The following is a 7,885-nucleotide window of genomic DNA, read 5'->3' on the forward strand; positions in this document are numbered from 1 at the left end:
TGCTGAGGTTGACCTTGATCATCTGAGTAAAGTGGTGTCTCCAGGTTTCTTTCTTTTTTTTTTATAAATTTATTTTATTGGCTGTGTTGGGTCCTTTTTTTGCTGTGCGCGGGCTTTCTTTAGTTGCGGTGAGTGGGGGCTATTCTTCATTGTGGTGCACAGGCTCCTCATTGCCATGGCTTCTTTTGTTGCGGAGCATGGACTCTAGGTGTGTGGGCTTCAGTAGTTGCAGCACACAGGCTCAGTAGTTGTGGTGCATGGACTTAGTTGCTCTGCTGCATGTGGGATCTTCCTGGAGCAGGGATCGAACCCGTGTCCCCTGCATTGGCTGGTGGATTCTTAACCACTGCGCCACCAGGGAAGCCCCTGTCTGCCAGGTTTCTTCACTGTAAATTACGATTTTTTTTTCTTTGAAATCAGAAGCACCTGTGAGGAGACAATCTGGGGCAATGTCAATATTGTTTCTCATCAAATTCTGCGCGTAAGTTACATATATGATCCCTTTTACCCTTAAACACTGGAATTGATCTTTTTAAAACAAACTAAATCACATTACTCCAATTTGGCAATGCCACACAACTTGACACTACATATCCCAGTTCTTAAAAACCTTTCCAGGGTTGCCTATTCTGATGAAAATAAAACAGAAACTCCTTGTCATTCATAATTACAACACTGCAGGGTCTGGCCCTGTCTGCTTCTGGGGCCCCATGACTAATGGAGGACTTCCAGTCACACTGGATTTCCTTCAGTGGCCAAACTACACCCCTCCTTAAGACCTGTGGCAGGTACCACTGCCCTCTCGTCCAGAGGCCCACTTCCCCAGGCCCCTGGCCCTCCGCCCTCAGCTGCCCACCGCTGCCTGAGCCCCGTCCAGGCCTCTCACCACACCTGTCCCATGATCTGAGCTGCGGCCCTTTCCTGAGAGGGCCCCTCCCTAACTCCCTGCCCTAAAGAACACTCCCAGTAGCCATCTCAGTCGCTCTTATTCTGTTGCACTGTTTGCTTTTCAGCACTTACCTGGTGGGAAATTGTCTCATATATGTATTTGTTTAAGAGTTTGCTGTTTGCTTCCATTAACACATAAGCTCCAAGAAGGGGGACTTTTCCCAAGGCAACTACACATTTTCCAGATGAAAGAGCAATTTATAAAACCTCATGGGCCCCACGATCATTGCAGCATTATTCCCAGCAGTCAAGACATGGAAACAACCTATGTATCCACTGACAGACGAATGGATAAAAGAGATGTGAAATTATATATATAATTATGTATATGTATTACATATATATAAACACAACGGAATATTACTCATCCATAAAAAGGAAGGAAATCCTGCCATTTGTGACAACACAGGTGGACCTGTGTGGACCCCTCAGCATAATAACACAGGGTATTATGCTAAGTGAAATAAGTCAGAGAAAGGATGTCCCAGGTGGCGCAGTGGTTAAGAGTCCACCTGCCAATGCAGGGGACACGGGTTCGATCCCTGCTCCAGGAATATACCACATGCTGTGGAGCAGCTAAGCCCGTGCACCACAACTAGTGAGCCTGTGTTCTAGAGCCCTTGAGCCACAACTACTGAAGCCCACACGCCTAGAGCCTGTGCTCCGCAACAAGAGAAGCCACCACAAGGAGAAGCCCATGTACCACAACTAGAGAAAGCCCTCGCGCAGACCCAATGCAGCCAAAAATAAAAATAAATTTATATTAAAAACAAAGTCAGAGAAAGACAAATGCTGTATAATCTCACTTATATGTGGAATCTAAAATCAAAACCAAATTAAAAACCTCAGGGGTGTTTATCCTTTGGACTCTTTCCTCTCACTGTTTATTGTTGCAAATAGAAATTTATAAACTTTAAAATCTGCTTGCATTTCTTCCCAGGCTTTATCAGCCTCTGGGTTCCATGTTTTATTTAACAGACGACGCATCGTGTGGCCCATGTGCCGTGCCTTTCCCTCTCAGCCGCCCCTCGGGGCAGTGCTGGCCCCACCTCACAGGTGCATCTCTGCGGCCCCTGATCTGCGAGGGCTGGAGGAAGACACCGGTCCAGCTCCTCCCCCCGGAAAAGAGAAGCAGCTGAGGCAACCGCCACACCTTGGTAGTGTCTCCCTGACTGAGGGCTGAAATGCAGGGCCGATCTCTGCCAGTCTGGGAGGCTGTCTGCAGGGAAGGGCAGCCTTCCACAGTGTCTGCTCCAGAACCACCTGGGGGCAGTTGGACAGGTGGGCCCTGCCTTGCCCTGGTAGAACAGCATCAGCCTTCACATGGGCACATATGATTCAGTGACATTCTTGGCTGATAACATTCAAAGAGTCTGTGACTCCCCTCCCACTGCTCGTGGGCCCAGGCTTCCCGCACGGCCTCTCCCGTCTTCAGTGGGATTTCACAGGCAAAGTGTCTGATCCAAATAGCTTGAAGCACTGTGAACCCTAAACACACAATCTCACAAAAATGAAAACAGTCTTTCCTTAGTTGGAAAATTATGTTGTAATATAAAACACATAGCATCTGTGCTGACGATTTCTAAAAGCTATCTGCTGTGATTATTTCAAACAGAATTTACAGTAAAAGATCCCTGAAAACCGCTTCTACCTTATCAGATACATTCTGAACTTTTGAGCAACCATAGGGCCAACTCAAGCTCAGTGACGGGTATTTTAAGTGTATGAAACCTCCTCCCCTTGAGCCGTGGAGCTTTGGAAAGGGCTACAGCACTAGAGAATAAATAAGTATTTAATCGGCAACATCTCCTCAGGACTTCTGGCATTATTACAGCAAAACTACATTTGACTCAGGAATAAAGTTTAATGACTGTTTCTTATAAGACTACTGCAAATTAAAAAAGGATACAGTAGGGCTTCCTAGGTGGCGCAGTGGTTAAGAATCCGCCTGCCAACGCAGGGGACACGGGTTCGATCCCTGCCCCAGGAAGATCCCACATGCCGCAGAGCAACTAAGCCCATGTGCCACAACAAACGAGCCTGTGCTCTAGAGCCCACGAGCCACAACTACTGAGCCCATGTGCTGCAACTACTGAAGCCCACGCGCCTAGAGCCCACGAGCCACAACTACTGAGCCCATGTGCTGCAACTACTGAAGCCCACGCGCCTAGAGCCCGAGCTCCACAACAAGAGAAGCCACAGCAATGAGGAGCCTGCGCACCACAATGAAGAGTAGCCCTCGCTCACCGCAGCTAAAGAAAGCCCGCGCACAGCAACAGACCCAACACAGCCAATAAAATTTTAAAAAAAAATTAAAAAAAAAAAGGATAGGCAAAGAAGTAAAAAATTATGGACAGTCACGGAGAAGAAAGCTTCAGAACCAGGCATGGACCATCCCTGGTTACTCACTCAGTAAACGTCTCCACTTACTACAATCAGAGCAATTATAACAATCACTCCTTGAGACCCTAGCCAACCCTCCCAGTGGCTCTTTCCCAGAAACTAAACTTGCTGAATCATCCCAGCCTGCAGTATAACTCTGGAGTTTGCTATCAAAATGCAAAATATCTGAAAGGACTTACACATCAAAACACTGTCAATGTGAAATTTTGCTCAGAATGAATTTGTAAGAAGAGCCTTCAGAAGAAAAGATGCCAGGTTGGCAAATTTCAAGCATGTGAAACACTCTGCTCACTTATTCTCAATATCAGATTTCTGGATTGTACACAATCCTACGTAAACTCAGTTTCTCATGGGTAAAGAACAGACAGTTACATGAAATAGGCTTTGACTGTGGGGTCCAGGTGCTTTCCAAACTGTTGATTTTACACATTAATGATTCTTTTAGAAGAAGGTTAATGTCATGTTAAACTACTCTGTTACTTAATTAGTAGCTGTTATTAAATAAAATAGAACTTTATCCACCCAGGAAAGACTGATTCATGCTGTTGATAAACCTGTTTGTTTAAAATAATAATATTGGGGTGGGATGAATTGGGAGATTGGGATTGCCATATATACATTACTAATAAGAAAAAAAAATCAAATTGTACACTTTAAATATATGCAGTTTATTGTATGTCAATTATATCTCAATAAAAGTTCTTAAAAAATAAAATATTTTGCTTTTACATCTTGTGCCCTCTGCCTGTTAATAACTAGATATGAAAATTGCAGAGATGTATCAACTTTTTTATTGAGGTACAGTTGATTTACAATATTATGTTAGTTTCAGGTGTACAACATAGTGAGTCACAATTTTTAGAGGTTATGCTCCATTTATAGTAGTTATAAAACATTGGCTACGTTCCTGTGCTGCACAACATACCCTTTAGCTTATTTTATTTTATACGCAGTATTTAGTTTACGCCTCCTACTCCTCCATTACCTCCCCCTTCCCTCTCCCCACTGGTAACCGCTGGCCTGTTCTCTGTACTTGTGAGTCTGTTTCTTTTTTGTTTTATTCACTAGTTTGTCTATTTTTTAGAGTCATATAAATATCATACAGTATTTTTCTTTTTCTGTCTGACTTATTTCACTTAGCATAATACCCTCCAAGTCTATCCATGTTATTGCAGATGGCAAAATTTCATTACTTTTTGCAGCTGAGTAATATTCAATTGTATATATACACCACATCTTCCTTATTCATCTGTTGATGGACACTTGGGTTGCTTCAATATCTTGGCTATTATAAACAATGCTGTAATGAATATTGCTGTGCATGTATCTTTTTCAATTAGTGTTTCTGTTTTTTTTCAGGATATATACCTGGGAGTGGAATTGCAGGATCATACGGTAGCTCTATGTTTAGTTTTTTGAGGACCCTCCATACTGTTCTCCACAGTGGCTGCACCAATTTACATTCCCACCAACAGTGTGCTGAGGTCTCCTTTTCTCCACATCCTTGCAGAATTTGTTATTTGTTGTCTTTTTGATGATGGCCATTCTGACAGGTGCGAGGTGATTTCTCATTGTGGTTTTGATTTGTATTTCCCTGTTGATTAATGACATTGAGCATGTTCTCACATGCTTGCTGGCCATCTGTATGCCTTCTTTGGAAAAATGTCCCAGATAAACTGAAGATGACTATACATCAGAAAGGAGCAAAATAGAATTTTTTCCCACTTTGTCCAACTCCAACACCATTTAGGAGCAGAGCTGTTTGCCTCTGAACTTCAGATAATACTATGGATGCAGAAGCAGCAGCTGAGCCACGTGAGCAGCAAGGCACTCTCCTTCCCTGCCTCTGAGGACAGGGCAGCACCTCTTGCTGCAGAAACAGCTTCCTGTTTGTGGGACCTGCCACGTGCAGTCCTTCAACGACTCCTCCATTCCTCAGGCTGGCAGGGGCCCTTGCCCGGCTCTCCAGCTACTGTGGGCTGAATGTCGAGTTCCCTAAGACTCGTGTGCTGAAGCCTGATGCCCAAGGTGATGGTATCAGTGGGCAGGCATTGGGGAGGTGACTGCAGAGCCAAGCTGTGGGAGTAGTGTCCTCGTAACAGAGGCCCCAGAGAGACCATCCCGAGAGGACCCAGTCAGCCTCTGCAACCCCAGGAGAGGGCCCTCACCAGCCCTGAACCTGCTGGTGCCATGATCCTGGACTTCCCAGCCCCTGGAAATGTGAGAAGTTTCTGTTGCGTATAAGCCACCCAGTCTATGGTATTTTACTTTGTGATAGCAGCCCAAGTACACAAAGGCACCAACCTGCCTTCAGCTGCCCCCCATTTGCCTCTGGGTGTGTTATACTCCCCCTCACTCGGTGCTTCTGCATAAAATACCTTCTCTGACCGACTCCTACCTGTTCTACAGGATCAGGAACCTTCTCCAGGTTCTTCCGCTGCCCTGCACCCACATCTCTGGGACCTTCGCTCTGCAGCGCAGTGCTATCTGTATCTGATGCTGTGGGTCTCATCTTTCCTCCCGAGTACCCAGCGCAGGGCTCGATGGAAATGGAATAAATACATAAATATGATTGGAATGCACTTGTAGTCCCATGAGCTCTTACTGAAATTCACCATATGGAAGATAAAGAAAGCTTCATGCTGTTGGTAAAAGGTAACTTTAGAAGGATGTAATCAAGGCACTGAGATGGATAAAGTGACTGTGTCAAAGATTTTAACTTAGAGAATCAATGAGAAATGAAGACTGGTTCAAATGGGAAAATGGAAGAATATTGGCATCAATTTATAAACTGAAGCAAAATGGGACCATACACGGAATAATCAATGCAGTCAGTGGACACAACTTGTATTTCTAGGGACAAAAATCACAGCCACTGTTACAAGTTTTTTACCAGTTGATGAGTTCTAAAGTAGCTCACAGACAGCAAAAGGAGCAGAGAACCTGCAGAATCAGGTCACGCAAACAACACGCTTCCCTCACAGATGCCCAACGGGCTTCTCAGTCCATTTCAAAGTCCTTTACAGTTTTTCTTTTTACTGCTTTAACTCTGAAACTGTCAGAAGCATTAAAAAATTTCAAGTGTCTTATAAATGGCAACAGCAGGGAGACAGCAATTGAAACACCTATTTCAACCATCAGAAAGAAGCTACATCTAGTTCTGAAAATAGTGTGTGAAAAAAGTACTTTAGATCAAGGTGGAAAAGAAAAAGGAAACAGTGAATTCACTGTAAATTCAGCTATATTTAAAATAATTAGACATGCATACAAATTAGCACAATCAAAATATTTGGAAATAATCTAAAATATATTTTGGGGACTTCCCTGGTGGCACAGTGGTTAAGAATCCACCTGCCAATGCAGGGGGACATGGGTTGGATCCCCGTCCAGGAAGTTCCCACGTGCCGTGAAGCAATTAAGCCGGTGCACCACAACTACTGCGCCCGCGCTCTAGACCCCTTGAGCCACAACTACTGAAGCCCGAGTGCCTAGAGCCCGCGCTCCGAGACAAGAGAAGCCACTGCAATAAGAAGCCTGTGCACTGCAACAAAAAGCAGCCCCTGCTCTCTGCAACTAGAGAAAGCCCGTGCGCAGCAATGAAGACCCAACACAGTCAAAAATAAATATAAACAAATAAGTAAATATCTTAAAATAAAACAAATCTCATAAATCCTGCTGACATCTCTTCAAGCATAAAATTATGGTTTGAATGGGTAAAAAGAGGCTCTGTGCAAACCAACAATGCTTAGTGTCCTCAACTCTGCATGTGGAATTTCTCAGACAATGGCAGGAGATGTCATTTATGATCAAATCTAGAACACAGTCCAATGACCTTATGTGAAGCATGCGTGGCCTCCTGACTTGTCAACAAATAGACTACTTCTTGGGATATAAATATTCTGTATGTGTGGTGGCTGTGTCCTCTATCAACTTGGTTAAGCTGGGACTATGTTTTGTGGAAATCCTTTCCCTGGACCGTCTGGGTGGGGCTGGCCACAGGAGTAGTCTGCTGGAGACAGAGGGGCAGTGAAGGAGCAGCCATTCCGTCCGCAGGTGCACTCCCTCCTGGATGCGGAGCTGCCAGCTCACCTGCGGGTAGGAGGAAGGCTCCTCCTCCGGGAGCAGGTGTGAGCACAGCCTATGGCAGAGCGCGCCGCCTTCCCTGCAGGCCCTGGTGACAGGCGAGGTACACCGCCAAGCCCTGTCTGTCCACGCCGCTCAGCTGCCTGCTGACGTGCAGCAGCACCACTGCACTTCCACCTTAAGGTTAAGTCTCCTAATCCATGAACTTGGGCTGTCTTTCCATTTATGTGCGTCTTCTTTAGTTTCTTTCAGTAATGTTTTCAACATCGTTCAGTGTACAAGTCTTTTTTCCTCCTTGGTTGAATTTATTCCTATTTTTATGCCATTGTAAATGAAATAGTTTTCATAATTTCCATTACAAATTGTTCACTGTTAGTGTATAGAAATGCAACTGACTTTTGTGTGTTGATTTTGTATCCTGCCCCTTTGCTGAATTAAGTTCTTAGTTACA

This window comes from Hippopotamus amphibius, chromosome 5, assembly GCF_030028045.1.
Source record: "Hippopotamus amphibius kiboko isolate mHipAmp2 chromosome 5, mHipAmp2.hap2, whole genome shotgun sequence".
Lineage (NCBI taxonomy): Eukaryota > Metazoa > Chordata > Mammalia > Artiodactyla > Hippopotamidae > Hippopotamus > Hippopotamus amphibius.